The sequence below is a fragment of the Pinus tabuliformis genome, chromosome Q (genome assembly GCF_031772625.1).
Source record: "Pinus tabuliformis cultivar Carrire ecotype Pingquan chromosome Q, CPIR1, whole genome shotgun sequence".
Classification (NCBI taxonomy): Eukaryota; Viridiplantae; Streptophyta; class Pinopsida; order Pinales; family Pinaceae; genus Pinus; species Pinus tabuliformis.
Window position 1 is genome coordinate 1,116,032,688 of NC_142296.1, and position 9,132 is coordinate 1,116,041,819.

The following is a 9,132-nucleotide window of genomic DNA, read 5'->3' on the forward strand; positions in this document are numbered from 1 at the left end:
TGGAGGAGAGAAAGAACTTTGACTCGGTTGAATTATACTAGCCTCTAGCATTTCTGCAGCCATACGTTCAATTTCAGTCTTTTGGACATAGGGATATCTGTACGGCCTAATGTTTGGAGGAACACTTCCTGGAATCATATGAATAGCATGATCATGATCACGCATAGGTGGGAGACCTTTGGGAGTCTCAAATACCTTGGAATGATTGTCCAAGACTTTTTGGAGATCTTGAGAAATAGATGATTCCGATGTGGAAACATCTAGCAAACATAATTGTGCAATTACACCTCTTTGCTCCTTTTTTAGAAGCTTTGTCATACCATTAAAGCTGATTATCTTTCCTGGTTTCCCTGCAATACCCCTTAATTCAGCTTCCTTTCCTTCCGTAGAAAATTTCATGAAAAGTTCTTGAAAATTAAAAGCTATTGTACCCAAGGATTGTAGCCATTGGACTCCTAGTACAACATCAGCACCTCCCATTGGAATGGAAAGCATTGGGCTAGTCAATACATATTCTCCCATGGATAGTTTTATATTATGGCACTTTCTAGAGAAATTTATTGTTCCTCCATTTGCAATCATCACTTGACACTCTGATGCTGGATATAGGAAGAAATTCAATTCCTTTGCTACCTTACAATGAATAAAATTGTGGGTGCTTCCTAAATCAATCAACACTATTACCTTTTTCTTCTTGATTTGTCCTTCTATCTTGATGGTTTGAGGAGTGGTAATTCCTGCCAATGCATTACAAGATATGGTCGGATTTATTTGTTCTTCATCTAGGCTTTGTTCCTGGAGTATATCCTCTTCTTTTGACCTTTCTTTCTCCTTTTCTTCTTCCTCTTCACAATCTATGTAGAATAATTTCTTCTCAGCACACTTATGACCTTTAGTTTATTTTCTATCACAACTGTAACAAAGCCCTTTTGCTCTTTTTTCTTCCAATTGTTGTGGTGTCAACCTTATAGGTTGTGGAAGACTAGGGGCAACAACACTTCCATCTTTATAGTTGTGAGTGGTATGCTTCCTGGTTGCCATAATTTTGCTTTCCATTTTTCTTGCTAACCTGAATGCCTTCTCTAATGAATCAGGTTCCCAAAGGCAAACATCATGTTGGATATTATCCTTTAAAGACCCTATGAACCCATCAATCCTATGCTCCTCTGGAATATCTTTTACCCTTATGTTCAATTTTTGGAACTCCTCAATGTGCTCCATTATTGAACCCTTTTGTTTGAGACTTATCAATTGGCTAAAAAAAGTGTTGCTTTTGTATCCTCATAATGTGCTATCAATTCTTCCGTAAAAATTGCCCAAGTGAAAAATTGTTTACGAGAGCAAAGCCATTGATACCATACAAACTGATTTGGTTCCAAATATAAAGTTGCCATACGTACCTTCTGTGTGTTTTGCACATTATTGAGATCGAAGAATTTCTCCATCTGTAATATCCATGTTGCGAGATCCTTGCCATCAAACTTCCTCATATCAATTTTTGGAATATGGTGGGTCTTCGATCCAACATTAGAGTCTATGGAATCATGATTAACATTTCTTTTGTTCTCATCATGAGTTTCCTTTACTACCCTTTCACCATTAGTGACCCTTTCTTGTAGCAACTTCTTCAATTCTTCGATGTCTGACTTCAAAGCTATCTTCAAATCGTCCATCTTAGCCTCTACGCATTTCTTTAAACCATCCATGTTTGCTTCTAGATCTTTCTTTAAACCATCCATCTTAGATTATGTTCCTTTTTGTGCAAGTGACACTTGTTGCACTTGGTCTCGTAATTTTGCTATATCATGTTGCATTTCTTCCTCTTCTTCATAAGTCATGCTAGAGCTTTCAGGTTGCTTACTAGGTGTTTGCATTTTCTTTCCTCGGGGCATCAATTACCGATAATAATGCTTTACTATGCCCTTTGAATTCCTTCAAACCAAGCTTACGCAAAAATTTTAAAAAAAACTACACACCTTTTTTCACTTTGTAGAAGCCTGATATTGAATCTGATGTATCTCTGTAATTTCGAATCATCCAGTTCTAAAATTGTGACCTATAGTAGCCTTCTGTGTCCTCTTTCCAATGCCACTAGTTTGATCCAAATTGGATTCTCCAAGAAAGAGTTATGCACAATCTCCCGCAGTGACCTGATTATAGACTAGTTCAGTAGAGCGAACTTGTATGAAGTGCCACGTGTCACTGTTTCAACCTTTGACTCTGAAACATATATATAAGAAAACTACAGTCTGTCCTCTTTCTGTACCTTCATATGAAATTTCAATCCGATGCTCAGAAAGAAAGTTATGATGATTTTCCCCAGGTCACCTGTTTGGAATGTAATTCAGGAGTCTGCAAAAAGACCAACTTCCTCAGATCATATCTCTGCAAATATAGCGTGAAAAGATCTGAAATTTGGACCCGAGGTTTAGCGCAATTTCTTCTCAAATGGGTGTTTTTTGCAACTTCTGAAACATCGTAGAAAAAAATTTATAGCGAAAATTCCACGATGACCTGTTTGGAGCAGCGAAACCCTAGAATCCAAAGCTCTGATACCAAATGTTATGAAACCAGCTCTAGAAAAGATAGATCAACGCCTTATAATTTAGCCTCTTCGAGGGGGAAACCTCTTTTACATTACATAAATGAAAATTTCTTGGATGTTTCAAATGACAAAACCTCCTTTCTATATATAGGAGTCTAAAGAGTCACAATATAATCCAACCGACCTAACAATAATAATATAAAGCCACAAAAATAACAATAGAGGGATTCTATGGGGCACAGTAATAACAATATGGGGGAAATAGGGGCACAACAATATTAATAAGGGGTATAACTACAATAGTAATGGGGTAATCACTAGTATTATAGGGACCCAACAACTTCAAATTATATTTTTCTCCTTCTTGAAAATTCTTTATATTTCTACTTGATGTTGGTTTCTTGTTGTTGTTGCTTGACTCTCTCTTGCACCTCTTGCATAATTGCTACAAACTCTTCACTTTCAGCACTCTCGATTTCTTGTTGTCACAAATTTCCCAACTCCTCTTGAGTGAATTCCATATACTATCTGCAATGGGATCATTCGGGTAATTCTATTGGGATATTTATTATAAGTTAATTCAACTTGATTAAGCACTTGGTCCCACTGCTTGGGATGTTCACTTTCTGAACCTCTCAAGATGTTCCCCAAACATCTATTCACCACCTCTATTTATCCATTTGTTTGTGGATGGTAAGTTAAATTGTAATTTAAATTGGCATCTAGTTCCTTCAATAATTTCCTCCATAAATGACGTACAAACCTCGTATCTTGGTCTAAAAAGATGCTTCTAGGAAAACCATGCAATCTCAAAACTTCTTTAAAAACTAGATTTGTGACATTGGTTGAATTAGTGGTTTTTGTGCAAGGCATAAGATGAGCTGTTTTATAAAACATATCCATAATCACAAAAATAGAATCATTAACTCTCTCTGCTAGAGGTAATCCCCAAAAAAAGTCCATACAAATAGAATCCAAAGGCTTGCTTGGAATGGGTAGTTGTTGGTACAATCTTGTATTTTTCCTTCTTCCCTTAGCATAATGGCACACTCCTCAATTTTGTAAAAAAAAATTACTTCAACTTGCGTACCTAGCTAATAAATAAAATAATTTAACAACGAAAAAGTTTTGTGAGTCCCAAAGTGTCTCAATATTATTCCATTGTTTTTCTCCTTTATCAAATTGTCTCTCATGTAATTTAGAATCGATTGTCTTTAAACAACAAGTCTTATTGGATCATATAGCTTTACCACTATGCTCTATTCATGCTAGTTGGGTTTTCATAGGCTACATATGCTTCCTTAAAAATTGGATCATCCTTGCCCATTTATCTTAGTTCATCAATTCCTATAACATTAACTTGGAATTCTTGCAAAAATAAGTTGATTCTACTTAAGGCATCAACTGACTTGATTGATGAACCACTCTTATGCTTAATCACAAAATTAAATTCTATAGAAATCCAACCCATTTTACATGCCTATAATTTAGCTTTGGTTGTCTATTAATGAGCTGCAAGGCATGATTATCATTGTACAAAACAAATTCCTTTGGCATAAGGTAGTGTCGCCACTTTTCAAAGCCTGAACTATAGCATAAAATTATTTTTCATATGAAAAATACTTCTTCTCGGATTCATTTAAATTATCACTAAAATAAGAAATTTGTCACCCTTCCTAACTCAAAACTACTCCAATAGCAACTCCACTTGCATCTCTCTCAGCCTAGAAAAACTTATTGAAGTTTGGTAAAGCCAAAATAGGTTGCTCCATGACCTTTTGCTTCAAAAACTTAAAATTTCTATCTACTGCTATAGTCCACTTGAATGGCTAGTTATTTTCTTTGGTGGTTTCTACAATAGGTGCACAAAGTCTACTAAAATTTTAATGAATTTTCTATAAAAACTTGCAAGACCATGAAAACTTTTGACCTCAAACAAATTTGGTGGGCTAGTCCAATCAATGATTTTTCTAACCTTTTTAGTTTCCATCTTCAAACCAACTTTAGAAATCATGAAGCCCAAATATACCAATTCCCTTTTCATAAAGGCACGTTTATTCAAATTAATCATAAATGTCTTACTACAAGGTCTTCAAAACCAATCTGAGATGTCTCAAATGCTCTTCTTTCATTTGGATGTACAAAATTTAATCCAAATAAACAGTAACAATTTTACCTATAAACTCCTTAAAGACGTCATTCATCAGTCTCATGAAAGTGTTTAGTGCATTTTTAAGACCAAAAGGAATTACTAACTGCTCACATAGTCCATCGTTGGTATTAAAGGTTTCCTTTTGTTCATCCCCATCTCTCATTCGCTATTAGTGGTAACCGATATTTAAATCAAACTTAGAAAAATAACTAGCACCACTCAAACAATCAATCGAGTCATCAATGTGTGAAAGATGATATTTTTACATGATTGTGTTTTTGTTGAAGGCCCTTGAATTAGTGCACAACCCCCATCCACCATCTTTATTTGGGATAAGGACTATTGGGACAATACACTCTGATAATACCTTTATCTAACAACTCTTGCACTCGTTTCCTTATCTCTTCATTTTCTTGATGATTCATTCTGTAGGTTACCTTGTTTGGAATATTCTCTCCAGGAATCAAATCTATATGATGGTTGATGCTTTAGACAAGGGTAGTTTACTTGGGAATTCGTCCACAACTATATTAGTAAAATCATCCAAAATATCCTTTACTTCATTAGGCAAATCATATACACTTGTGTTGGTAAGAATTACCTTGGGTTTACCAATCCAGAAAATATGAACTTCCTTATTTTTTACCTCATGTAGCATATCCTTTCCACTCATCAACAGCACACTAGGACCAACTTCTTCTTTAGCTCCTTCATCTTATAAAGGAAACAATGGATACTTGTGACCATCTTTCTCAAGCGTGTTGGTGTTTCTTCTACCATAATGGATAGCTCTCCTATCCAACTGTCATGGCCTTCCCAGCAAAATATGGCAAACGTCCATATGCATAAAATCACACAATATTTCATCCTTGTATCTTCCAATCCAAATTTCTACCTTACATTGTTCATTTACTAATATTTGATGACCTTTTTGCAATGATGAAACTCTATAAAGGGTAGGATGTGGTGCTCTTTTTAAATATAGTTTCTCTACATCTCTTATGAGCTACCACTACCAATTACAACCTTACAACACTTACCACTTGACTTGCACATGGTTCTAAAAAAGATTCTTTTAGTTGGTTATTTATTTTTCTTCTCTAAGTTAATCAGAACCATCTTCAAAAACAGGGGTTCTCCTTCTTCAATAGCTTCTTCAATTGCCATTGGACTTGAATTCCCTTCTTTAGATTCTACCACGTTTTCACCCTCTATCCTATTGGATTATTCTCTGGGCATTCCCATGAAATATGGCCTAACTGTCCACATCTATGGCATCTAGGATGGTAGCCTATGCCTCTACCTTTGCCTCTAGAGAAATATATTCTTCCTCTAAATTCTCCTCCTCTTGGTGGATACTTACTTGGAGTCCCACCTTCTTCTTTTGGATACTAAAATATTTCTCTGTTGCATGATTGTCCCTCGCCTCTGACATGATGTTTTCCTCTACTCTTTTAACTATGTTTTTGGAAATAATTTCCTCAAGTTTCAAATAAACTTGCTAAGCATCCCTAACTATGTTTAGAGTCAAGATAAAAATCTCATTTTGAATCTCATACCTCAGGCCATTAGGATATCTGGAAGCCTTTTCAACATCCTCTTCAATATCTCCAACTCTAATATCTAATTTAAAAACTCTTCAATACATTCATCAATTGTCATGGACCTTTATCTAAGGGTCCACAGTTTCCTAAAAATATTTAGATGGTAATATTTGGGTAGGAACTTGTTCTTAGTTGTTTCCATCATTTTTCCCCAACATTTTATCTTGGGCTTACTTTTTCTTTTCCTATCAACCTACACTTCATCCCACCACAGAGTTACATGTCCTCTTTGGCTTGTGACAATAAACTTAACTTTCTTTTGTTCATCTACTTCTTCATAATTAAAATAGTTGTTCGTGGCATTTATCGAATACATTAACTCATCAACATTCAAATTATGTTCAAATTCATGTACTTCCATCCTTAGCCCGACACCCATTTTGGTTATCATCCTCAACATTCTCTCCTATACTAATTCTCCTCCTTCTTATTCTTCACTAGGATATTCTTGATTGGCTTCACTAACATCTCTGGTCTCAACTTATCCCCTCTCGATAGTCTCCATTTTATCCAACCTCTCTTAAATGCACCTCATATCCTTCTCTTAGTATGCATTCAATACAGACATTCTTCTGCCCGTAGGTATCCTTTCACTTGCATTTTGAGCTACTCTTTTGTGCCTTTCTCCCATACCCAAGATAAATTATGCTCTAATACCAAAATTTGATGTCAAATTGGTCTTTACTATTTCACCCTCAATTCTTCCTCGCCCACTAATCATTGTCGTAGTGTGATCTGTTCATTCATAGTGCATGGTTTACATTTAACATCCCACTAACTTTTGACAACTAGATCATGAGTGTGAATGACCTATGTCTCGACTGAATCACAGGGCCTTCAAGGAATATCGTGGGCCCTAGCTAATGCTAATTCACCTTCCAATGGTGTGATCTCGGAGTACACAAGCATTAGGGAAATTTCAAGGTCTAAAATGGGGATCCTAAGGAAAATAATAAAATAAGAGATATAATTTTTTTTAAGAAAGGAGAATATTTTTTTTATTGTATTTTCAGCTTATATCCTTATATATTTAGTCAAATTTCAATTTTATATAGTCATTGGATGAGTAATTGAATTCCATTACCAATAAGTACCCACTCTGCATACTTCTTAGTAGACCCACGTCGAAAAAAATGAAAATACATGAAAAATCTATGTTACACTTTTTTCATGTATTTTCAATTTTTTTTTAGTGTGGGTCTATTCATAAGTATGTAGAGTGGGTATTTGTTGGATGTGGAATTTAATTATGCATCCAAAAAGTATATACACATGACATTTAAGTAAATCTATAAGCAGATAAGCCAAAAATAAAATTAAAAAAATGTTGTTTTCTTCTTTTCCCTCCAAAATATTTACTCTTGAGTTTGACATCATCAGCTTGAATCCTATTAGTTCTTTTAAAGTTAATTTTGTTAGTACTTTTTATTTTTGAGGCACATTTTTTACCTCAAAATTCCCCCAATGATCGATGGCTCATGGGGCACCAACACCTGTTAAGGTTTAAGGCTTAGGATGGGGCACAAAGAAAGACATAGGGAAAATTTCCAGAATACATGGATGACTTTGATTTATCACGAGGCCACCTTTGTCGTCTTTTCTTACCACTATGTTACCAACCCCCCCCCCCACTCTGATTTCTCGGAACCTCATGCTAGGGGATTTGAGTCTTGATTCCATGAAATGGAACATTATGCTATTCGAGAGCCAAGACCTTGGATTTGAGTGTGAGTTGGTGAAGATTTGGAATTTATGTTAATTGGTGTGTAGATGGAAATCATGACTGTGCCCAAAACAACAATTTTCCCTGTGAAATCTGAAAGCTAAATAATTTTGAAATCACTCCCTCTCTGATATAAAGCCTATGACCCCTCAATAATTGTCTCCACAGAATATTAACACAATGCTGCAACAATTAAACATAAAGAACATAGAGTAAAAATCAAACTATAATTATATTACTCAGAATAAAAGAAATTATATAGGGTCTAGTAATTCTACTATACAGATCAAGACAACTACACAGGATGTAGTGAATCTTTCTTTGTCCCTCTCTTCTACTATCTCATCCTCCTGCCAAGACAAAAAAATCACTAAGACAAAATGGAGGTTGTAAATAAAATCCCTCTAGTATTCTTATAATTTTCCCTATTCTATTACTTAAATGGCACTCCATCTAATAGAGTATTTACATTTGTCCCATAAGGAAGCCTCAAAATATCCTCCAAACCAACACAGATTCTCCTAGCTAAATATCACAATTTACATAAATGCAAAAAAGGGAATTACTCACGTGGGTAAAACAATTCTCTACTCAAATTATCCTTCATCAGTAGATCTATATTCCATTATTATTGTGCAGAGTAGTACAAACACAAATACATGTGTATATTAAACTTTGCATCGTTGTTCCTACTAGACGAAATAGTCAGTGAGCTAAACTCAAGCATCGATGGCATTGCTACAAGTGTTGAAGATGTGATGGACTAGGTCTGAATGGAAATCATATGCTAATTATTTTTGTTATGATTAATATTAATCATAGGAATTTTCCAATAGTTTTACACTCAAATTTATTGAAATTATGTATTGTTGAGCAAAAGAAAACAATCACCGATGTACGTGAAAGCCTCGAGAGTTATGTCCAATTGTTGTGTCATGATAAATTCTAACAATAGCATATTTGAATGTGAAATAATTATAACAATATATTGATAAATTACAATATTTTATTTGCAAAGCAGGAGAAAGCATTCACCCACATAGGTGAAACCCTCAGGAGTTTCAACTCTCTAAAATTTTCTCTACAATATATTGATAAATTACACGTA